The 25,381-nt window shown below is 45.4% G+C and overlaps 3 long non-coding RNA genes across 4 annotated transcripts; 1 reads left to right on the forward strand and 2 right to left on the reverse strand.

Moving 5' to 3' along the window:
• The first annotated feature begins 10,035 nt into the window (after window positions 1-10,035).
• On the forward strand, window positions 10,036-19,070 carry LOC308578505. The gene is made up of 3 exons (XR_014003964.1): window positions 10,036-10,765; window positions 13,072-13,588; window positions 19,042-19,070. It is a non-coding gene; the product is annotated as an uncharacterized lncRNA (long non-coding RNA).
• Window positions 10,081-13,065, reverse strand: LOC308578495. Its single transcript, XR_014003951.1, has 2 exons — window positions 11,799-13,065; window positions 10,081-11,423 (listed from the first exon to the last, which is right to left on the reverse strand). It is a non-coding gene; the product is annotated as an uncharacterized lncRNA (long non-coding RNA).
• Window positions 14,125-19,835, reverse strand: LOC308578492. 2 transcript variants are annotated; one of them, XR_014003945.1, is made up of 4 exons: window positions 19,366-19,835; window positions 15,416-15,515; window positions 15,087-15,306; window positions 14,125-14,278 (listed from the first exon to the last, which is right to left on the reverse strand). It is a non-coding gene; the product is annotated as an uncharacterized lncRNA (long non-coding RNA). The 2 variants fall into 2 exon arrangements; XR_014003946.1 differs by lacking the exon at window positions 19,366-19,835 and having other exon boundaries at window positions 15,416-16,130.
• Window positions 19,836-25,381: the final 5,546 nt, after the last annotated feature.

The following is a 25,381-nucleotide window of genomic DNA, read 5'->3' on the forward strand; positions in this document are numbered from 1 at the left end:
TACCGATTGCTTTCAAAGTGATTTCTTTTGGTCACCTTTGTTTATACTGATGATTCTTGAGTTGTCACAAGTCACTATGTAGCCAGGTATTGGTAATAGCGGTTGATTTTCTTAGAAGTTAGTTACCATACAGATGTGCCAGGTGAAGGTTTGTGGATGTTTGTTAATGAGTTATATATAAACATTTCATGCTAAAGATTTCCTCCACCCTTACGCTTTCATAAAAATGCATTAAAAAAAATCATGCAATGTTCTTTGCTGAATTTTATTGTGTTATTATCTTCCTTAGTGGGTGGTGCACTAGGGATGAGTGGGTGGGCCGCCCAAAAAACTTTTGGGACCGCTCGGCTACACATACTTTCCAAACACTTGAAGCAAGTACAATGGTACCTCGTGTTACATACGCTTCAGGTTACATACACTTCAGGTTACACACTCCGCTAACCTAGAAATAGTGCTTCAGGTTAAGAACTTTGCTTCAGGATAAGAACAGAAATCGGGCTCCGGCGGTGCGGGGGCAGCAGGAGGCCCCATTAGCTAAAGTGGTCTTCTGGTTAAGAACAGTTTCAGGTTAAGTACGGACCTCCGGAACGAATTAAGTACTTAACCTGAGGTACCACTGTAATGGTTTCACATCTGGAGGCAAGAGGCAAAAGCTCCTCTGTCCCCAGGGCCTTCTTAACCATAGGAGCCAGGGGTGCGTGGCAGCCGGGCTCTGGGCTCTCAGGGGAGCCAGGCCGAGTGTTCGGGGCCTGGGAGTTGGAGTCTGGGGAAGAGCCCGCCTGCCCGTTGGAGAGCCGCGGCAGGCTCTTCTGCACCACAAGTTCGGGGGTGAGCAAGCCAGCGAGGCGCTGAGGCAGCCGGCCGGCTCTGCCCTCCTGCGTGCCAGGAATTGGCATAGGGCCGTGGAGAGGCCCGCCCAACGCACGCTGCTTATACCACGAGGTGCCCAGCTTCACTCAGTCGCCGATGGTGACGCCCTGGACTGTTCTGTTGTGCTGGGCTCTTTTTGTTTCCTGTTTTCTTTTCCTGAGCAGAGATTAAAAAAAAAAAAGGTTGACAACTCTGGGCAACCTGAGGGGAGACAGTGTAGATCTTTGCACCCCAGCGCCGCATAGGCTTAAGACAATCCTGTCTGTCCCCTCCCTTGCCATCCTCCCTCCAAGATTTCTCTTTCAGGTCCAGCTGCTCCTCTAGCTGCCAAAATTCTCCTGCGGCTGCAGCCCATGTTTCCTACAGGGAAAGTAAAAGAGGCTTTTCCTGTTTGCAAAATCACTGCTCTCTCTCCCCCCCCCCCCCAATGGCCGCGATTTGCTGAACTCCACTGCCATATAGGGTCGAAAACCCCCACAATCCAACAGGAGGGGCGGGCTGGAAGGGGTGGCCCTTGCCTTAGGAGGCCCAAAAATGATGTCACACCAGGCTTCGGGCTACAACAACAGGAAACTGTTTACACTGACAAATGTGGGAGGGGGAATTGCTGCCCTGTGGCCCTGCCCTCACTCGCTCCTGACTTCCTTGGTATATCTGCTTCCTCTGATTAAACTATACTACAAGGGGGCCTATGAAAAGAAGGAAAGGGGGATGGGAGGCAGATGTGCCATTGATTAGAGTCCCCAGCACCCACCTCCACACATCGTAGATTTGCATCCTGCCTGGTCCTGAGGAAACGAAGCTGGCAAGGAAGTCTAGTAACCCACAGAATTGGTGGCAATATTAGCATTACAATGCAAAAGAGCTTTATAAGAATAAGAATAATAAATTTTTATTTATACCCCACCCTTCCTGGTTCAGAAAACCAGGCTCAGGGTGGCTAACAACAAATTTAAAGCACTTAATTGATGCAACAAAAAACAACATAAAATACAGTATAAAACGTGAATAACAATAAATTCAGAAATCAAAAATCAGTTTAGGAGGAAAATCCATCCAATAAACATTAGATGATCACCAGGGCTAGCTGGCCAAGTTAGCCCTATTTGGGCCAGCGAGGAGACCAGGGGAGAATTACCGTATTTTTCGCTCTATAGGACACACCCGACCATAGGACGCACCTTGTTTTAGAGGGGGAGAACAAGGGGAAAAAATCCCCGCCTCTCTGCTCAGCACCCCTTCAGCCAAGCGGCAGGAGAAATGGAGCCCCTTCCATTTCTCCTGCCGCTTGGCTGAAGGGGCGCTGAGCAGAGAGGGGGAGAATTTTTTTTTCTTGTTCTCCCCTTCTAAAACAAGGTGCGTTCTGTGCGTTCAAGGTGCGTTCACCCGAAGCCTCCAGAGCACAGCGGGAGTTCCTGCTGCACTCTGGAGGCTTCAGGCGGCTACCTTGGAAGCCTGGAGAGCGAGAGGGGTCACTGCACACTGACCCCTCTCGCTCTCCAGGCTTCAGTGAAGGCAACCCGAAGCCTCAGGAGCGCGGTGGGAGTTCCTGCTGGGCTCCAGAGGCTTCAGGTTCCTTTTGACCTGCTCTTTGGGGCTGGTGGGGGGGGAGCGCTGCTCAAAGACTGCCAGCCTCAAAGACCATGTCGGGGAGCAGCGCAAAGGCTGCACGCTCCCTTCCCGCTGCCCCCCAAGCTTGTGGGGCTGGCAGTGGGGGGAAGCGCTGCTTTGCCCCACCGCCAGCCTCAAAGATCCCTGAAGACTTCAGAGCGCAGCGCGAGTTCCCGATGCACTCCGCAGGCTTCGGGTTCCTTTTGCTGTAGCCGGGAGAGCAAGACTCTCCTTGCTTCAGTGAAAGGAACTTGAAGCCTCCGGAACGCAGCGGGAACTCACGCTGTGCTCCGAAGGCTTCAGGTGGCTATCCCTGAAGCCTGGAGAGTGAGAGGGGTCGGTGTTCAGCGACCCCTCTCGCTCTCCAGGCTTCAGGGAAAGCAATGCGAAGCCTCCGGAGCACGGAGGGAGCGCTCCCTCTGCGCTTCGGAGGCTTCGCGTTGCTATCGCTGAAGCCAAGGAGCCTGCATTCGCTCCATAGGACGCACACACATTTCCCCTCAATTTTGGAGGGGGGAAGTGCATCCTATAGAGCGAAAACTACGGTATATCCAAACCCATGTAAGGGTGAGAAAAACATAAATTTTACAGCGTGTGACCTATTAAGGGAGAACTACAGAAAAATTCATCATAGATGGTACTTAACTCCTGACAGATTGTCAAAAATGAATAAAATGAACAACAATAAATGCTGGAAATGTAATAGGACAAAAGGCACGTTATACCACATGTGGTGGACTTGCTCAAAGATTAAAACCTTTTGGGACATGATCCACGACGAGATAAAAAAATTGATAAGGGCATCACACAATAAAAAGGCAGAGGCATATCTACTAGGAATTCTTGATAAAGATATCCCAAAGGATAAAACTAACATATTCTTATACATGACAACAGCGGCAAGAGTTTTGATTGCTAGCTATTGGAAAAAGGATAGCATTCCAACAAAAAGAAAATGGCTCGGGAAACTTTGCGAGCACCTGGAGCTAGCAAAATTGATAGATTTAATAAGGAGAAAACCTCAAACTATGGTCATGTCATGAAGCAATGGGAGTGTTTAAATGATTACTTACAAAACCAGGGCTCGGCTACTAAAATCTGGTTGTGTTTAGAATAATCTTGTGAGTAATATAAAAAATACAAAGTGAGACATTAAGGAGACCTAAAGGAAAAATATGAAGAACAGAGGTTTTGACAAATGGACTACCAAAAACGTGTGAGGCAAACGGTGGAAGTCTTTTAAAAATATTTTAATTAAGATAGATAAGGATATGATGAAAATACATAGTTGAACATAAATATAGATTGGAAATGGCTGTGTATAATGAATACTTATCTACTTTTAAAATTCTCATTCTTAATCTTATTTCTTCCTTTTCTTTATCTTCTTGTTCTTTTCTTTTATATTTTACCTTTCATTTCTTTTCTTTATTGTGAATATTGTTTTGTAGAGGTGCAAATAATTGTAAATATGAGAAGAGGGAAAATGTTTTCTAATTTTCTATTGGTTACATGTATTTTCCTTTTTTTGTATATTTGTATTTTTTTCTAATTTGTACTCAATAAAATTAATAATAAATAAATAAATAAACAAAGCTCATCACTTATCTATCTCCTCGTCCCACTTGGTGGCATCAGGCAACTTCATGTTTTGTCACATGAAATCAAGGAACATTTAGGCCTGCAGTAACCGGCCCAGCTTCTGGAAGTACCGTGTATGGTAGGAGAGACTCCACCGCTGCTTTGATCCCTTTGTATTGCAAGAGTCTCTCTGGTGTCTCATGCTTGAGGAGGGTTTCCACCACTGCCTGAGCCTCGAGGTAGTTCCGCGAGTTTGTGCTCCATGTGATGGAAAACTTCAACACAGCCTCTGGAAGAAGGGGTTTGGGGAAGACATGTCAGGAAGGAATGCAAGTTGCAGGCAGCGTGGCCACCTTGAACCAACACACCTCTCTTGCGAAGCATGGCCAGGTCTGGGCACACATCTGACCTGCGCCTTTCTTCAAGGCAGGGAAGCAGATCCAACACCCCTCCCCACCTAGTAGAAACAATTAATGATGGGAGGGGTGACTGAGTTTATTCCAGACTACATGGCTTGCAGGAATGGGTTTTATAATATTTATAAAAGTACAACAACAATATGCATTATAATCTTTGCTCTAGTATTACAGAGCTGGTGGAGCTAATTTGAGGCTGTGTATACACCATACATTAAAAGAATCTCCCCTGTAAGAATCCTGCGAACTGTAGATTACGCTTCTACCGCATAGCTACAATTCGTAGCACCCTTTACAAACTGCAATTCCCAAGATTCTTTGGGAGAAATGTGCTTTTAATGCCTGCTTTTCCTGCAGCAGGCATGCTCAGCTACCCCTCTGGAAGCTCAGTCCCACAGAAAGCTGTGACGGCCATCAACTTGGATGGTTTTATGCAGGAAAGGCTATCAATGGCCACTACGCACGATAGCTATGCTCTACCTCCACAGTCAGTGGCAGTAATGTTTGTGAATAGTAGTTGTTGGAAGATGCAGGAAGAGAATACAGAATGCTCGTTTCCACAGGCCTCTGTGAGAACAGGATGCTGGACTAGACAGGCCAATGTGGCCTCATCCAGCAGGCACTTCTTATGTCCTTACGTGGTTCAAGGGTAGAGATTGTGAGAAGGCATCTTCCAAAGCAATCCCACCCCACAAATAGCTTTGGAGCCTTCTTGCCTCTAGCCTAGCCCTCACTCCTTTTCCTGTTCCTGCTGGAGTCTTCTTTTGCTTGCCACGCCTGCGGGCTCTCTTCAGGCCAACGCTGCCAATGACAGATCTTAAAAACTTGGGGTTGGTGAGATTCGGCAATCGCAACACCTTGCGCCTGCTGGACCTCCTGAGCGGAGCGGGTTGTGTCTTGCTCCTCATGAAGTAGGGTGAAATGTGAGGAGTGTTGCAAGCCGGTGCAGAGGCAGAAGGTCTGGCCGAGATAGTAGAGCACGGCTTCTCTATCAGGGGCTTCTTCCTAACCCAGTGGAACACCAGTATCATATGCCTCTTAGATGGGTTGGACATGCTGAAGAAGGTGCTTGAGGCCCAAAGACCAGGGTGACTTCAAAGTGGAGGACGCAGCAGGCAGTTCCCTATCAATGGTGCCAAATCCAAGCAAATGTTAGCTCCAGTCCTGTTAAATCGATCCAGCAATTATGAACGTTAAATAAGGGATTCATTCCTCAGGCAGTATGAAAATACTTTCTGTGGCTTTTTAATAGATGGGAGCCCTTCACAGCCTGTTGCCCCTTCACTCTGCTTGAATGGGTTATGTCACAATGGTTCCTTCATCAGGTGTTTGTGAGCATGAAAATGCTGTTGGGAGTTTCAGCAATGAAGGCTCAGGCATAACATACTGTTTGAAAGTCTGAACATTTCCTCTTTTTTATTTAACAAAATTTATATACCACTTTTATAATTTATATACAAATTATTAGGAGAGTAAGTTAAAAATATACTGTAGTTTATTCACTTATAGAATGATTTACATACTTTATTCCTTCTTATACTTCTATCCCACCTTTCCTCCACAGAGCATACACACTTCAGCCTCCACCTTCTCCATTTTATCCTGACAGCAGTATTGTGAGCTAGGGCCATAGCTCAGTGGTAGAACAACTGCTTAGTATGTAGAAGTCACCATGTTCAGTCCCCAGCATCTCTTGGTGGGACTGGGAGCACTTCCTCTGTGCTTCGGAGGCTTCGCGCTGCTATCGCTGAAGCCAAGGAGCCTGCATTCACTCCATAGGACGCACAAACATTTCCCCTTAATTTTTGGAGGGGGAAAAGTGTGTCCTATAGAACGAAAAAATAGTAGCTGTGGGATTCCAGAGCGGGTAATCTTCATAAAAAGGGGAGGGGGAGGGAATGAAGGTAAATAAAAGATCAGGCTAAGTTCAAATTGAAAGCCGGGCGGAATAGCTCTGTCTTACAGGCCCTGCAGAAGGAAGTTAAATCCTGCAGGGCCCTGGTGTCATGGGAAAAAGCATTCCACCAGGTCGGAGCCATCACTGAGAAGGCCCTGGCCCTGGTGGAGGATAATCTGACTTCCTTAGGGCCCAGGACCTCTAAACTATGATTATTCATGGACCTTAAGATCCTCTGCAGGGCATACCAGGAGAGGCAGTCCCGTAAATACGAGGGCCCTAAGCCACAAAGGGCTTTAAAGGTCAAAACCAGCACCTTAAACCTGACCAGATACTTCACCGGGAGGCAATGCAACTGGTAAAGCACTGGGTGAATATGCTCCTATGGCAGAGACCCCGTGAGGAGCCCTGCTGCAGCATTCTGCACCCGCTGGAGTTTCTGGGACAGTTTCAAGGGCAGCCCCGAGTAGAGCGAATTACAGTAGTCAAGCCTGGAGGTGACTGTCGCATGGATCACTGTGGCCAGGTCAGGGCGGGAAAGGTAAGGGACCAACTACTTGATGTGGCGAAGGTGGGAAAATGTTGCCTTGGCTGTTGCTGTAACCTGCGCCTCCCTGGAAAGGGAGGCATCAAGGATTACACTCAAATTCTTAGCGGAAGGCACTGGCACTAATTGGGGCCCCGAAAGAGAAAGGAGTTGGTCCCTCATCCCCATGCCATCCCGACCCAGCCAGAGGACCTCTGTCTTCGAAGTTTCAATCAGCTCCCATGAAATCATCCATCCACAGCTTCCAAGCATCTGGTCAGTGTGTCCGGGGTCGAGTCAGTGTGGCCATCCATCAGCAGATAGAGCTGAGTGTCATCAGCATATTGGAGACAGCCCAGCCCAAAGCTCTGGACAATCTGGTCAAGGGGGCGTATTAAGATGTTAAAAAGCAATGGGGAAAGGATTATGCCTTGTGGCACTCCACAATGGCACGACAACATCTCCCTCCCAAGCGCCACCCTCTGTTCCCGACCAGAGACAAAGGAGCACAGCCATTTTTGGGCTATGCCCTGTATCCCCACGTCTGCGAGGCGGTGGTCCAGAAGATCATGATTGACCATGTCAAAGGCTGCTGACAAATCTAAGAGAATCAGCAGTTCCGACCCACCTCGATCCAGTTGTCTACGGAGATCATCTGTTAGGGTGACCAGAGCTGTCTAAAGCCGATGTTTCCTCCAGAAACCTACCAAGCTGTTCAGCAACCGCTCTCTCAATTACCTTACCCAGATACGGAAGATTTGAAACTGGGCGGTAATTGGATAGAGCTAAAGGATCTAGTGAAGTTTTCTTTAAGAGTGGAGACACCACTGCTTCCTTCAGCTCCCCGGGATGTCCCTGTGCCAAGGGACAAATTGATAATTTCAACCAGGGGGATCCACGTGACATCTGGGCATGCCATAATCAGCCAAGACAGGCACGGATCGAGGAGGCAAGTGGTGGGCCTACCAGCTCAGAGAAATCTATTCACATCAGCAGGGAGTATCCGATTGAAATGGTCCAACACTGGACCTGAAGACAGTTGAGGGGCCTCCAGTTCTGTTATTATATCTAAATTGGCAGGGAGGTCACGGCGGAGCAACAGGACTTTCTCCGCAAAAAAGCTCGCAAATGCCTCACTGCTTTGAGTTGAATTTGTGCTTAAAATTGGTTGTCCTCCTAAGGATGTTGTCAACCTAATTATTCTAAAAAGTTGTGCCGGGCGAGAGCTAGTGGATGCAATGTAAGCTAAGAAGTAAGATTTCTTATCAGCTTTCATGGCCATCTCATAGGCTTTCATAATCGTCCTATAAGATGTTCTTGAAGCTCTGTCACGAGTCCATCGCCATACTCGCTGTAGCAATCTGAGATCCTGATTCATTTTCCGGAGCTCCTTGGCGTAGCAGAGGGTGCTTAGGCGCAATCTCATCGATGGCCGCCAGGAACCGATTATTCCAGTCCTCGACAAGGTCATTTAATGAGTCACCAGGGAGAGCAGGGTCCCGCAAGGCCTGACGGAATCTATCAGGATCCATCAAACTCCGCAGGCGAGCCCAAATAGGCTTTGAGATGAAACGAGGTGACCCTTGGGATCCTTCCCAACTCTGCAGTTCTGTGATGATTCTAGGAGGGCTACTTGATGAAAAGCAGAAAATCCCACCCTGCCTCTTCCTCTGCTGCCCTCAGAGGCTGGATCTACCACCTGAGGCAACTGCCTCACTGCACCTCATCGGTAGCACCAGCTGGAAACAGTAGCAGCAGTTCTGAGGTGGCAATGGGGCAAATGAAATGAAATGAAATATTGAATGCAGCCTGAAATCTTACCAGGAGGGTGCAGAAGAATATCAAACAAGGACAGCAACTGCACAGAGGACTAGAATCTGAACTCTAAAAACATGCTTACAAGCATTCTAAAAACATGTGAAAAAGCACTCCCTCCAAAATACATATCAAAAATCATTCTGTCACATAGTGACTTCAAGGTTGCCAGGAACAGCATCTTCCAACATTCATCTTTCCCTGGGTGGCCCCTTTGAAAGCTCTAGTATTTTGAGAGAGGGTCCTGATGTTGGGTTTCACACCTTAATCCACCCTTGAATCAAAAATGCTGAGGTGAAAAGAGGCAGCCCTTTTCAGGGAGGGAGGATTGAGCCAGTGCATGTTTATTGCTCCTCCTTTTCCTCCTCTGCTGCCCCGGGCGCTAATTCATGACTATCCTTGCTGCTTGCTTTCCCATCAGGGGGAAAGCTCAGCCCCCCCCATTGCTACACAGGGTCCAGCCTTATGTCCAAGACTCCTTCAAACTCACAGCGACCCTTCAGGGCTCTCTTTCACTACTTTGTTAAACAAGATCCAGAGAGCCCAGCTTGGCCTCTTGGGATCCCAAGAGGTTAATTGACCCCAAGGGATTAAATCAAAGGTCTAGGGCATGGGTAGGCAAATAAAGCCCAGGGGTTGGATCCGGCCCAATCGCCTTCTCAATCCAGCCCACAGACGGTCCAGGAATCAGCGTGTCTTTACATGAGTAGAATGTGTGCTTTTATTTAAAATGCATCTCTGGGTTATTTGTGGGGCATAGGAATTCGTTCTTTTTTCTTTTTCTTTTTCAAAATATAGTCCGGGCCCCCACAAGATCTGGGGGACAGTGGACCGGCCCCCTGCTGAAAAGTTTGCTGACCCTTGGTCTAGGGATAAAGAGACAGTCTGTGCAGCCCTTGTTCCAGCCATGCAAGTGAAGCTGAGCAGCCCAACGAGCCTGGCAGGGTGTGCAGAATTCTTCTAGCAATGCTGCCAGTGCTGCCAGGTGATGCTTTCTGCAGGAAATTATGTCAGGGTCATCAGGCATGGGTGTTAGTGCAGCGCACACATACCAGTGTGTAAATGATTCAGTTTGTGCAAACATAGCTAAGGTTAGGTAGGTAAGAACCACAACTGTTTTCAAAGCCAATAAGAAAGAGCCAGCAGGGCATACTGATCTGAGTGTTGAGCTAGGAACTGGGAGAGACCATATTTCAAATTCCCACTCACTGCCTGCACTCCATGTCTGGATCCAACACGCACAGACAAGAAAAAGCTGCCTGTCAACCAGGGGTGGATGTGGGAAGCACTACAGATGGCTGAGAAGAGACCTAGAGAAGTTACTGCTAAGAGAAGCAACCCATTATCTTTTTTCATATATCATTTTTATTATATTTTTTATTATTTTATTTTATTATTTTATTTTTATTAAAAGTATTCTAAGACATTTAATGCCATATACAAAAAAGCAACATAAATTTCTTTTTGACTTCCCAGCCCTACTTTCCTGATGTTTGTTTTTTACTTCTTTTTATTAGCTGTTTTACAGTACATGTGTTCTTATTACATTAACTTCACTATCATGAATTATTTCAGTAATCCATTGCTTATATTTCAGCCTGTTATTGATGGCAGTGCTTTGGACACCAAGCATTGCTAGAATATTATTATTATTAATAATAATATCATCATCATCATCATTATATATTTATGTATAATCCAATTTTTCCCCTGGCTGGACTCTAGGCAACTCACAGATAAAAAACAAGAAGCACTAAAAACATAGGAAAAACAACCATTAAGAAACAATTAAACATAGATAGAACTAAAACTATACTTATATAAACTCACTTTAAAACTTACATATAATTACAATAAAACAGCAGGAGACCAGCCCTTTATTCTAAAGCAGTCAATTCACCAAAGCCGGTTTGCACAAGAAAGTCTTCTCTTGCCAGTGGAAGGACAGCAAGGAGGGAGCCAGCTTGGCTTCTCTAGCAAGGGAGTTCCAAAGTCTGGGAGCAGCCACTAAGAAGCTCCTCTAACGCAGCCCCACCAAGCATGTCTGTGAGGGAGGCGGAACTGAGAGAAGGTCCTCTCCAAAGAGCTCAAAACCCAGACAGGTTCATAGGAGGGAATACGGCTTTCAGACAGCTTGCATCTGAGCCATGTAGACTGCAGTCTAAAAGAACCCTGTTGGCTCATTCCATAGGCCAGTGTGGCCCATCATTCTATTCTCACAGTGGCCAACCAGATGCCTATGAGTAGCCTGCAAGCAGGACCCAGGTGCAACAGCCCTCTTCCCAATTGCAAACTCCTGAGGGCAGCCAATTCCTGCCGAAAACAAGGCTTGCAATTGGCACTAATCACCAATCAGCTGCTCCATGCCAACTGCAAAGCCTGCTAGGATCTGCTGTACTATTGCCCAACTCTGTTCTCTAGATCACTTACGTGCTCAGATGCCTGATTGTCCACTGGGCACTTTGCAGGGTGGGCCTGGAAGGGGCAGCCTGAAGGGTTTGACATCCCGGTGTGGTTGCAGATTCCCTCGAGTAACTTACATATTCCTTGGTCTTCAGGAGGTCAGAAAGATCTCATAGCACTTTAATTTAGACTTGCTTCTTCCTACCCTTCTTTCCCAAGACAACAGCAGTCAGTTGATGCTTCAGTTGGTCCTTTGGGTGCATTGCCAGCGGTATGTGACACTGTAGAACATGTTGAGATGCTGAGTGGAGAAAGGAATAGTGGGGGGCTTTTAGGTTTTGGGTAAGCAACAGCTTCTCTTCTCTGTAAGAAAGGTTTGGAATGTCACATGGCCTTTGCTGTTTTTATTATTTTAAGGGTATTATTACCTTCTCCTCATTGCATAGAACAGAGAAAACAACCAAAAACAGAAACACAAAGGAATATAAAGAAAAATGGCAGAATCTTGGTAGCCACAAATTAATAATTCTGTCCTAAGACAAGCAAGCAAAACTACAAGAGGGGGGAAAGTAAATTCCCAGCTGAATTTTGACATAAGCTGAAATACAGTAGAACCGAAACAGGGCTGCTTGTGACAAATACGGGTCAGAAGGGAAATGGCTGACCTCACACCCACCATTGTGAGCCCTCAGGTATCAGGAAGTCCTGAAGTATCAGGAGCTTCAGTTGGTTGCCTCCCCTCCTTCAAAGAGCCCAAGCAGCACAACCAGAGAAATGAACCAGCAGGCTTTTGAAAGCACTTGATGATGGTGGGAAATCCACACAGCATTAGCTTAGAGGAAGATCCTCCCCTTCGTCCAGGCTAATGATAGAGGTGTTGTCTTCATCAAAGTCAATTCCCTGTCCGTGAGAAAAGAGAGCAAAGAAACAGGAAGGTCAGAGAGTGGGGAATGGATCAGGCCCCCAGGCAGGGATGGATGAATCTCTCACTTTCACTTTCTATCAGTTCCACATTTTTCCAGTTCTCCACATTTCCACTTTAGTTTGGGAATTTCTTTTTTCTTTTATGTGCTAATGAAAATTCTTCCACATTTCAGAGTGTATTTCTCCTAAGATATCCGTTTTGTGTGCTATTAAGCCTAAGCTTCACGTTTTTGAAAGCAGGTATCTTGTGATATCTAATATGCTAATATGGACATGGGGCAGGGTGGAGTGGAGAACCTCTTTGCAAAATGGGGGTATGGGAGCATCTCAAAGCACATTTCTGTTTGTGTGACCATCCCCCACAAACATCATACCTACAACACAGAAAAGGTGGTCTACAACAGAAATTTGAATGTTGTTGTTTTTCCTGTCTGCCAGGTTATCTGATAATACCTTATCTGATTGCCTTTCCTGGTAGTCTGTCACCCTTTGAAATGGTGATTATTAAATTCCTGTAGCAAGGAAGGTTTTTTTCCACCTCCTCCCTCCTTGCAGAGAAACATTTGGTCAGCTTGGGAGTCAAAATGGTTTCAGGACTGTATTCCTGTGCTGCTCCAGACATGTGGTTTGCTTGGTACATTTATGAACATTTATTATATATATAAGACCTTAAAATTTATCATTACAGTGTTGATCTGGGAAGCACAGATGAGGTAGGTCTGCATTAAAATGGAAGCAAACTGAAGGTCTCCTCAGAGACCCGATTCATTCATTCATAGCATTTGTACCCCAAAAGGGCTCCCAAAGAGGCTTAGTGAAATCAAAAACAAGACACTCTCTAATTGCAGACTTACATTCTAATAAAACAAACCAACAAACAGAAATACAGCACACAATGGAAATAGGCAAGGAGAGTGAAGGAAAAGCAAACTCAGAAACCAGGCCCCAATGTCTAGAAGTGTAGTTGTAGCCTGATGAAATGGCTGCCCCCAGATGACAGTTGAGGGAGAGGAGGCCTGATGGAGCTGATGGAGTCTTAGTGTATGGTAGAGTTCTGCCAGGCTTTCTGTCTCCCCCTTGTCTGCACTTGGGAGAAGCCTTCCCATCAGACTGACTCCAAAAGAGAAGTGGGCAGAAGGGCTCCATGCATCAGCACTGCAGAAAGACCAGCTCCACCCAGCATCGCCTACCCCTCCACTGGGCCAGCTGCTCATGCGATCTTTTCTTCCTCTGTTTTTCTCTTTCCCGTTCTAACTATAGTAAACTTAAGTTAATATTCATTATTTAGAAATTTAAGTTAACCCTCTCCTGGATTCACATATATATACAGCATAAAGAATGCCCTGTTTAAAATAATATTCAACCAACTACAATGTAAAGACCAAGGTTTCCTTTACAGCATTCGTTCTTCCCTTCCATAAACTTGCCCAAAGCTCAACACTTTCTTTGACCTCTGATAGCTCTTTGCCAAACTTGGTGATATCACTATTCAATGTTCTAGCTGAGTCTACTTGAAATGCCAACGTTCCCTTACCTCCAGGAGTCTTTAAGATGCCATATTCTATTTTTTAAAAAAAATAGTTTTTATTGCATTTTTTCCAGATACAGTATTAAACAACCAAAGAGAGGAAAGAAAAGAAAAAAAGTACAGAAAAAGAAAGAAAGAAAGAGAAAACCAACCATTTCAACAACTTGTTTCAACTTTCCAACGGACTTCCCCACGTCTCCCGCACAGAGCATTCTTAACAATAAATTTATCAGCAAATTATAACCTTGTTTCATGTGTTACTTTGTACTTTCAATTGCAATTTAAGTTTAAATCCCTTATTATCCGTTTACTCTATAAGCAAACATATTATCCTTTTTGGCCATTTAAACATTGAATCTTTCATTAATATTATCTAATTTCATATATATTCCATTCTCTTTGCTGGGGCTAACATTCAAATTCATGCAAAATCCTATAGTTCATGTAACTTATAAAATTTTTGCAGATAGTCCTTGAATTTTTTCCAGTCCTCCTCCATTACTTCTTCTCCCAAGTCTCGGATCCTGGCAGTCATCTCGGCCAACTCTAAGATGCCATATTCTAATCCAAGGAAGCAAGGGTCACTAAAGCAAACCTCTGCAAAGGTCTATACGTTGAGGATGCAAGAACCTCAGTTCAAACGGTCGCAGGCTCTGTTGCTGGGCAACAGCCCTTGGTGACGTGGAATGCACCATGCCAAGATTCTAGGAGAGAGAAGGCATAGTGGTTAGAACAAATTTAATTCCATGCACTTCAAAGGTGGTATATATTCTTTTAAATACAGTTACAGATAGGTAGCTGTGTTGGTCTGCCATAGTCAAAATAAAAAAAATTCCTTCCAGTAGCACCTTAAAGACCAACTAAGTTAGTTCTTGGTATGAGCTTTCGTGTGCATGCACACTTCTTCAGATACCACTTCTTCAGATACCACTTCTTCAGATACGTATCTGAAGAAGTGTGCATGCACATGAAAGCTCATATCCAGAACTAACTTAGTTGGTCTTTAAGGTGCTACTGGAAGGATTTTTTTTATTTATTCTTTTAAATGTATGGTAGTAATAGTAGTATTGCTTGGCAGGGGGTTGGACTCGATGGCCCTTGTGGTCTATTCCAACTCTATGATTCTATGATTCTAGTAGCAATAATAAGCTTTTTTTAAAAAAAAAACTTATTTTCTGGCTTTTCAGACAGATGTTGTCTCCTAAAGCAGCTGACACTGGTTTTAAAAAGGTGAGTTAAGTCCTGTCCTCAGGTTTGGAAAATAAAAAATACAAGACACCCAAATGGAAGGGAGGTGGAGGAACAAGGCAGAGGAAGAACACAAGTCACAAGGCCTTGCTGACCTTCCCTCACCCAAAGCTATGTTTGGACAGAACTGCAGCAACTGAACCAGTAGCTCTTCACCCCCAACTTCAAGGGGGCTGTGGGGCTCAAGCCACCCTCAGATTCCCCAAAGGGGCTTATCTGGGACCTACACGGAGCAGGAACTGGCGAGCAGACAGACAGGCTCACCTGTGTCACGGCCATCCAATGGCTTGATGTGGACTCCCATACTCCAAGGCGGAGATTCTTATCTCCTACACTTACAGCACTTTACCCCCACTGCTGTGCTGCTGAACTGCTTGATGAACTCTTGCAGCAAGTGGGAGATGTCCAAGGGGTTAAAGGTGCTCTGAACAGCAAGGTCACTGGCTATAAAGTACATGGAGCTGCTCCACAGGAAGGAAGCCACCTGAAACAAAAGAGGAAGGTAGAAGGTGCCCACAGGACAGGGCTGCGGAGCAGAATGCCCAGGTGCCTTTTCTGCAGAATTCAGAACATGTGGGTTGACACCAACTTACTCTGTGAAGAGCAATTGTTGATGAACAATGTAGGAACTGGTGCTCCAGCTGCATTTAAGACACACTGAATTCTTATTATCAGTGTTCAGTCCCAGCATCTCTGCAAAGGAAAGGCTAAGCATTAGTTAGGGTTCTACCATCATGGAAGAGATAGGAACAGCACTTCTAGACATTGGGGCCTAGTTTTAGAGTTTCCTTTTCCTTCGCCCACCTTGCCTCCTTTTCATTGTGTGCTGTATTTCTGCTTGTTGGTTTGTTTATTAGAATGTAAGTCTGCTACTCTCGAATATAGTTTCTTTGAACCTCTTGTAGGGTGGACTAAACTCGGCTCCAATTTTATGAAATATCCTATTATCCTGGAGACTATTAAAGCACCTATAAAAATTTAGATGAAGAAGTATCTGAAGAAGTGTGCATGCACATGAAAGCTCATACTAATAACAAACTTAGTTGGTCTCTAAGGTGCTACTGGAAGGAATTTTTTTATTTTGTTTCGACTATGGCAGACCAACACGGCTACCTACCTGTAACTATAAATACAAATAATAAGGATGACCCCTATCAGCATGAGAAATTAACAATATGGGCCAACCCAAAATTAAAAATTGGAAATCAAGTGATAATTTGGCAAAATTGGATGAAAAAAGGTATTTTGAAATTGAATCAATTAATTTGATGAAAATTATAAATTTGTGGAATATAAGACTTTGTAAGTAAAGTACAGATTAACCAGTGAAACACAATGGCAATACATCCAATTGAAACATATGTTGGAAAGGCAGTTCGGCCCTGATGCTATAGCAGTATCGGAAACACCCATGCTGCTACAAGATTTAATCTATGCAACAAAAACAAAAAACTCTACACTTGCACTTTATAAAACCCTACTCAACAGGAAGAAATATGATTTAGAATATGATAGACAAAAATAGAGTGAAGAGTTAAGGGTACAGATAACAAATGATATATGGGAGTCAAGTATAAAATCAACAGACATAGCCTCTATGGATCTAAGACTAAGACTTATTCAACAGAAAATAATATTCAGAGTCCATTGGACTCCAGCAAAACTATACCAGAAGAAAATAACAAGTCCAGACAACTGTTGGAGATGTGGGAGTAAAAATGCGAACTTAGTACATATGTTGATTAACTGCCTGATGAAAAGATCATTTTGGTGCAAGATGAGGATATTTATAGAAAGAGTAATAAAAAGAAATTGTAATTTAGGGTAACTGAATTTAATTCTGAATTATATTCCAGAAATGTGGGAGATTTCAAGGGGTCAAAAAAAATATGGATGTACCGTTCTATATTAGAAGCAAAAAAACTTGTTTTGATAATTGAGAGAGCCGCAAAAAGATTCCATTGATCACATGGGTTGATATGGATGTGGACAGATTAGCTACATACGAACGAATTGCATGTCGACGCAAAATAAGAATGGATAAATATGAAGAAATTTGGAATTTAAGCGATAAGGTGGATAGTGGTGGGAAGTAGGGGGAGGAGACAGAGGTGGGGAAATAGTTTAAAAAGGTGTAGTCGTAGGTATATCAGTGTATTCAAATCTGATTTGTCAAATTGTGTTATTATTGTTATTCTGGTTTTTGTTGTATGTGTCTTTTGCGGTTGATGTTTGTATTAAAAAATGATTAAACAATTTTTTTTAAAAAAGTCTGCAAGTAGGCAGTGTCTTGTTTTTTATTTCACTCACGCTCACAGGCCAGTGTTTCCCAACTGTCAGTGTTTATACTACATTTTTTTAGATTTGCCTTGAGAGAGTCTTTAAACCATTATACAGGGCTTTTTTCAGCTGGCAGGTGGTGCTGTGGTCTAAACCAGTGTTTCCCAACCTTTTTTGGGCAAAGGCACACTTGTTTCATGAAAAAAATCTCGAGGCACACCACCATTACAGCCCCGTGATGTCAGCGCGCAGCGTCACGCCGGGAGGGACATGAATTGCTAGCAAATTACATAATCACCTCCTTGAGGGCTGGCTCATCTTCTCCGAAGGCAGAACCCCATTAATTAACAGCACAGACTCACACCATAGCCAAGACGAGGGGGGGAAACCTCAGTCATGCACAGTCATGCACATGTGGGGGCTAAATGAGGACGAAGACCGGGCAGAGAGCAGGGTTCAAATCACCCCACCTGGCCAGGACAATCCCTGGGTGCTCCCTTGGGCCACTCGCCTGACCCACCTCGCAGGGCTGTTGTTGCGAGGATAACACGGGGAGAACCACGCGCGCCCCCGGGAGCTCCTTGGAGGAGAAAGCGGGTGATGAATGCAATGCACGAAATATATGAGAGGCGACCAGGTTTTGCAGGTGAGGGGCCCCCGCCAGCCTCCGCTTCCAACACCCGGCGCAACGACGCCGAAGTTTCCCCCCGGGCTCGGCTCGGGGAGCAGCGCTGCTCCCCCCGGCTCCCCTTCGCCCTCCCGGCTCTCTCTGCCGCCCACTGGGGACCCCCCTCACCTGCCAAGTCCGGAGCGCCGGTGGAAGTTGCATGCATGCATGCAGGGCGCCGCGTTGCCATTGCATTGCACTGCACTCCATGCAACGCCTGCACGCATGCATTGCCTTGCACGCCCGCCAAGGGGTCTCCCCGCGGTCCGATGCGTCCCCTCCGGTGCGGATGCAGCATTGCAAAAATAAAACCCTCCCGACGCAGCCCTACCTGGGGGGCAGCCTCCGCCTCCGCCACTCCGCCTCCGCGGGGATCCCCGGGCTCCATCCTGCCGCCCGATCTCTGTGGGGGCGCAGGCAGGCTGCGCGGGGTCTGCGCAGAAGAGCCCCTGCCTGCCCGGCCGCCGCCGCTGCGCTCATTCCATGGCCGGGAGAAGAGCGCTTCAAACAAAACGCCCGGCCCGCCAGGCCATGCTGGGAAACGTAGTTTGTGCACCCCGCGCGGGCACGGAGCCCAAGGGCGAGGGGACTACGGATCCCGGCAGCCCCCGCGCCGGGGACGGAGGGGGAGAGGCCGGGTGCAGGGATGGAGGGACGGGTGGGCGAGCGAGTGAGTGAGTGGCAGCCGCCAAGCCTTGGCCGAGAGCCAGGAAGGGCCTCCCCGGAGGAGGAGGAGGAGGAGGGAGGTGCAGAGCGGGAGGGAGGGAGGGAACCCCAGGGGTCATCTAGTGACGGCACCCCAATCGAAAATTTGACTTTTTAAAAAAAAAATCTTTCGAATTTTTTAATTTTTCCCGCGGCACACCAGGCAACATCTCGCGGCACACTAGTGTGCCGCGGAACAGTGGTTGGGAAACACTGGTCTAAACCACTGAGCCTAGGGCTTGCTGATCAGGAGGTTGGTGGTTCGAATCCCCGCGACGGGGTGAGTACCCATTGCTCTGTCCCAGCTCCTGCCAACCTAGCAGTTCGAAAGCACGTCAAAGTGCAAGTAGATAAATAGGTACTGCTCCGGTGGGAAGGTAAAAGGCGTTCTGTGCGCTGCTCTGGTTTCGCCAGAAGCGGTTTACTCATGCAGCCACATGACCCAGAAAAACTGTCCATGGACAAATGTTGGCTCCCTCAGCCAGTAAAGCGAGATGAGCGCCGCAACCCCAGAGTCATTCGCAACTGGACTTAACTGTCAGGGGTTCTTTATCTTCTTTTTTACAGAGCTTTCAGATGCCATATTATAATCCAAGTGTTATAAGAATTCGATGGTCCCAAATATAAAATAAACGTTCATAAATGTACAAGGCAAAAACATATACAAGTATATAAACCATGTGTCTGAAATAGTACAGGAGAGCAATCCTGAAGACATTTTGATTCTCCCAAACTATTTTGACTCTCCCAAACTGATCTCAAATATTTCTCTGCAAGGAGGAAGGAAATGGGAAAACCTCTTCATTGTCTTTTGCTTACCTGTCTTAAGGACATATTTCTGTATGAACAGGGTTAGCCTGTGACCTGGATTCAGGAACTAAAAGAATTTACTATCACAAAAGAGTGGCCAGGCTGCCCAGGTAAAGCAATCAGTGACTGTTAACAGATATCTTGGCAAACAGGATTTCTGCTGTAATCCACCTCCTGTGATGTATTTCTGCTGTAGACCCGCCTCCTTCTGTGATGTATGTATGATGTTTTGGAGGGTGGTCTTGAGCAACAGGGTGGGCAACTTCAAAAGTCTATATAAGGGCTTGCACACCATTATTTGGGGTTCCTCCTCTCTCCTGTGTGTGGTGAGGGAGGACCCTGTTGCAACAGTTTAATAAAGATCAGGCTTACTACCTGCTTTGCATCTCAATATTCTTTGGTTGGTCTCTATTATTTTCTCCTACCAGTAGAGGACCCTTGGATACCCCGTAAGGGAAAAGGAGCAGGTTTTTTCATATAACACAAGGAAGCGAGGGTCACTAAAGCAAACCTCTGCAAAGGTCTACACGTTGAAGATGCAAGAACCTCAGTTCCAAGAACCTTCCATCCAAGACTCCTTCACAAATGTGAGGGAAAGTGGCAGCTTCCAGCGAGATCTCACAAGAGCCCCACAAAATATTCCCCACAAAATATTGCAGCCACTTCTCCTTACTTCCTTGGTGGTAAGGTGGTGGGACTCCCACAGTGGCACTGGGGAAGTGAGGAGAAGTGGCCGTGGCTTCTGGTGAGATGTCGCGAGAGCCCTGCAAGATCTCACTGTAACCTAGAACCCATCGCCGCTTTTCCTCGCATCTATGGCGGAGGTGGGGGGGCGGTCACAGGGCGCCCACGGGATTCTGCCTACTGAGGTGACTGCCCTCAATCCACCTCAAGGGTGGTCAGCCCTGCAGACAGCAGTCATCAAAGGACATGCCTTTGTAGTCAGCCAACACCATATAAGGAGTCAAGCCCATCTCTGGAATGTCCCACTTCACAGACTAAAGGTGGTGACTCACATGACCTACAAACAGAACACAACGTACCTACAAACAGAAATTTCCTCTGCACAGAAAACTGGCGTGTCTGGGAAAGCAATTCCCATTTTCCAACATACTAGTTTTTAATATGCATACAGTGGTACCTCAGGTTAAGTACTTAATTCGTTCCGGAGGTCCGTTCTTAACATGAACTGTTCTTAACCGGAAGCACCACTTTAGCTAATGGGGCCTCCTGCTGCTGCCGCGCCGCTGGAGCACAATTTCTGTTCTCATCCTGAAGCAAAGTTCTTAACCTGAAGCACTGTTTCTGGGTTAGCGGAGTCTGTAACCCAAAGTGTATGTAACCCGAGGTACCACTGTATTTAATGTGTGTGTCTGTGTAAAAGCAAGTAAAACAACTTAAAAAGTTAACAAAACACACACAAAGTAGAAGGCTGGGTATGATTTTAAACATAGAATAAAATAAACATAGAATAGAATAAACATAGAATAAAATAAAAGCCTTTACTGTCATGGGTGTGATGAATCTTAAAATGGAGTAATATACTAAATTACTGAATCAAATACATTGATAAGCAGAGGGAGGAAACAGACATTCCATATTGACATACATTGTAGGATCAAACCAGATCTCTGCAAATCTATCCTTTTTACATTGTCCCCTGGAAACATGTACCGGTAGTTTGTTTTTCAGCTTTTCTAATAAAGCACATTCCCAATATCTTCCTTTCTTCTTTTTCACCCCAAAAAGCTTCATCTGCCACACCTGCCATCTGATGCATTGTCATTCAGAAAGAGGGTTGCCACTTGGTCTGCTTGAACCAGTCAGAGTGCCTATCACTTCAAATCACTCCATACATCAAAGCAAAAGGAAGACCCTCCCTCCCATGTTATCATCCAGGGCTGTTGATATCATTTTCTGTGTGGGGAATTTGCACATTCTGAAAACAAGGTGTAAATCACATGCACCAGGGAATCCTCAGCCCATGTTAAGAGAAAGAAGCAGTGGTGCATGCAGGAGAAATACCAGAAAGAGCTTCCCTTTCACTAGATCACGTGGAACAGTCCTTGTGCTGGTTTTGCATTTCCTGTCTGCTTTGCACATAATTATGCCACAGAAGCTGACACTATTTAACTGGGCTTGAACATTAAGGCACTCGTTTAAATGCCACCAAACACCCCCTTTTCATGTGCAGATTGGTCACGCCTCCACAAGGTGAGTTTGGGCACTGCATTTTCTGGCGAAAGAACCACCTTCATTGCTTCCCTGCTTTTACACTGCAGTGCCCAAACTTTCCATGCTCACACCCACAAGCAAATGTAGATACACGACAACCAGCAAAGAGGTAACTTCTGAACTCTGGATGGGAGAAAGGCAGATTTGGCATCACTGAGTCCTGTGTGGAAGATGTTGTTTCAAGAGTCTGAACCTGTTTTTTGTGGGATAACTAAACTTATATAAGGAATGTGCTTATGGCTAATTAATGCATGACGGGGTTAAAACCATAGAGTAAGCTGTCCTGCCAGGCTTTGTTCACCTTGAGGGGAAGGAGCTCAGCTAGGTAATCAAGCCTTTGTCCACTCCCCAGTCTACCAGATGAACTCAGCATGTGAAGAGTAGCCACATGGCTCACACAAGCCTAATTGTGTTCCTATACCATTAATTTAGGAACTTTCACCACCTTGTGGCTAAGCCAAGTTTATGTTCTGTGTAACTTTTCTGGTTACATAAACTGGTTACGTAACCCTCTGGTTACGTAAACTTTGGGATGCGCGTATGGCAAACTTCGAAGTATTTTACCAGGTTTCGCCGCGCTTGCATGCGCAGAAGTGGTCTGCACATTCGCAGAAGCAGTCCTCAGGTTGCGGAAACCTCGGGATCTGACTGGAACTCCAGAGCAGATTCTGTCCGCAACCAGAGGTACCACTGTATTTGCCCCAAACTTGGATCTTGGCATCCAGGAATTCTCCGTTTATAGCTATTTTTCATTGCACCAACACTTTTTCCTTCTCACTGTAAGCAAGCACTTAGAGGGAAAAGTGTACCTTTGGGTGCTTTGTATTCCACCCCCTCTTCCCCGTCCTCTGTTTGGCTGCGGTCAGGGAACATCAACAGAGTAGAGTACAGTAATCACAGCCGATTATCCTCTGTTTGTTGACTCTCATTCAGTTCCAGCACCCTTCTGTTTGTTCTAGATTATGGCATAATCAAGAATGAATGATAATGTGGTAAAAGGACAATGCCCTGCCCTGCAGCACTCAGAAAAGCAATAAGAAACCCAGACATCTGCCAAGAATCCCAAAGGAGCCTGTTTGAGCTGCATATAGCACTGTGACACTTATTCATTTCATACCTTCATACAAAGTATTTTGCCAGCTTCATCAGGTTCGCTAACTATGGCTGTTCCTTTTCTAAGTGCTTAAAGATTTATAGACAGAAGCTCTGAGATTTACAACAGCAAGCTCCTTTCATACCCTTTGGTACAGCTCATCAGGCCCTGGAGAGTTGAATTCATTTAAAGTAGCTAGGTGTTCCCTTTCCATCTCTTTTCCTATCTTGGGCTGCAGCTCCCTCCTGGCATTGCTATGACCAGGTTGCACAGTGCTTTCCTTTTGGGTGAAGACAGGGGTGAAGTATTATGCTCGTCTACAACAGTAATAAAGTGTTGTTGTTGGGGTAAAGTAGGTGTGGAGTAGTTCAGCCTTCTTTCTGTCATGCAGTGCTATTTTTCTAGAAAAAGAGGTGCCGGAACTCACCATGAACACCTCAGTTGCCAGAACTGAAATCCAGCAAGTTCCAGCTGAAAAAAAGCCCTGTTGCCACCCAATAGCATTTCTCCGTCTTCTCCACACAGAGGATATTGTTATGTACTGAAGTTCTCACCCTGGGTCAGCAGGGGGATACTGTAGATAGTTTTCACGCAGGTCAACAAATGCAAATAAGGGATTGAAAGTGACATTCAGTGATTGGATAGTTACAGAAAGTGGTTACTGTTGCATTGTAGTGGAGCTCTATATAAGCAGGCTGGCTGAACCCTTCAGTTCAGTTCTGTTCTGGCCTGTGAATAAACAAGAGCTGTTTGAAGAATCACTGTGTCGTCTGATATGTTCACCCACAACGTAACAGATATACTACTTGCTTGTTCTTCCTTTTGCTTTTAATGTAGCCAAAGAAACCGTTATTGTTGTTTTTAACTGCCCCTGTAAGCCTCAGCTCCTTCTGAGCTTTGGCCCTGCAACTGTTGGCAACTCACATATATTCTTCCTTCTTGATTTCCCCTTTCTTCCATTTCTTATACATGCCCTTCTTAAATCTCAGCTCATCTGTAAGCTTCTTATGACTTATGCAGCCACACTAGTTTCTTTAGATGCCTCCCATCTAACGCGGGCAGACTTGGGTAAGTTGCTGCCCTCGCCTGTAAAATGGGAACAAATACTTATTGGGGACGGGGCGCTTGACTGGCTTGAAACATACTCCAGGCTTACACCTATAGGACTGCTCTGCTTTACCACTTCTTCCCTTCATCCTGCACTCTTGGGTCTATTTTGAAGAGGAATGAAATAAAGATGACAAAAGCACTCTGCACCATTAAAGGTTTCTTAGAAATGAAAGATCATAATAAAAGGCGAAACTTGCTATCCCCCCTTTAGTTCACCCTGGATTATTTCCAATCCTCTTTCTTGACTAAAGCAAATTAGTGCTAGAAGTAATCCATTTATCAAAAATTTCATAATGGAAATGATTGAAATCTGCCAGTTAGTTCCATTATGCAATTGGAACTGATTGGTGCTGAGCCACTGGCAGGATGGCATCTTAATCAGTAACTTTAGCTTGGCTGAATGAGCATGGAAATAACTGTTGAGATTTGCAGATGCTTGAGGTTTGGACTTCATTTTAAAAAAAAAGTTCTCCAAAAGTCTTTCTGCCTATGGCTGAAAGTAGCTGGCCACTCCCAAGTTATTTTTAACTGTTCTAAAAATAGAAGCTGAAGTCTCCGTTGAAATGAACAAATTTTTGGATTGTAAGAAGCAGGAAATGATGATGTGTGTCTGTAGGTAACAGTTAGGGACAGCAATATCAAGTCACTGCAAATCTAATCACTTTGGGACAAAGTCTACTTTTATTTTAATTTTATTGTCTTTGGACCTTAAAATCCAGAGTGGTTCAATAGCTGTGCTGAATCTCAGTGCAATCTTCTACCACATTTGTGCTACAGCTAGCCTGTTCTTATTGTTAGAAAAGTTTCCCTAATGATTGACCTAAACCTGGAAACAGAAAATAAACATACTTAAAAATAACATAAAGGACTTAGGTAGTGTCAATAGAGTGTTTGAAATGGACAGAGAAGATCCAAATACCTGCCAAGACATAAAGCTCACTGGGTGATCTTGGGACAGATATTATCTTATTTTGCCTAACCTACATCACAGTGGTTGGTGTGAGGATAATTTGGCAGGGCAGAGAACCATTGCATGCCTTCCTGAATTCCTTGGAGTGAAGGTGGGGTAGGAATGGAATGAAGGGTCCATGTGAACATTGGTTGTAACATTGCCTTAGGGTTGTTCTCGCGTTCCAGTGCCATAGCTACTGGGGGAGGGGACTAGTTGGTTTTTTGCCCCAGGTAAAACTTCCAGAGGTGCCATTGAGGCTCCCAGCCTGTGTGTGTGTGTATGCAAATGCATGGGGGGTGGGGTGGTGCCAAACTGGGTCTTTGACCCAGGTGAAATAAAGCTCAGTTTCACCCCTGTCCCTTTCTTTTCCAACCCAGCTACTCTGCCTTTTAGTAGTTGAATGCCAGCCAGAAGGACATCAGGTGATGCTTCTTTCCCCAACAGGAGAAAATTGATTCCTGCCTGTTCAAGGAGCAGGAGCCAAGGGAGCTTCCATTCTCCCACTCCTGTACTCAAGTGTTTGTTGTTTGTTTGTTAAGCTTCAGCTGCAACATGAGAAAGCATTTCCAACGCTTACAAGTTCTGCAATTAAGCTACCAAACTTTTTATGGTTAAAGGTGAATTGGTGTCGTCCAGTCATCTCTGGAGGGGCCCCAATGGAATATCAATTAATCTATTTTCAAAGACCTATGCCTTTAAAGGCCAAT

This window comes from Podarcis bocagei (assembly GCF_964188305.1).
Source record: "Podarcis bocagei genome assembly, chromosome: Z".
In the NCBI taxonomy this organism is placed as follows: Eukaryota; Metazoa; Chordata; class Lepidosauria; order Squamata; family Lacertidae; genus Podarcis; species Podarcis bocagei.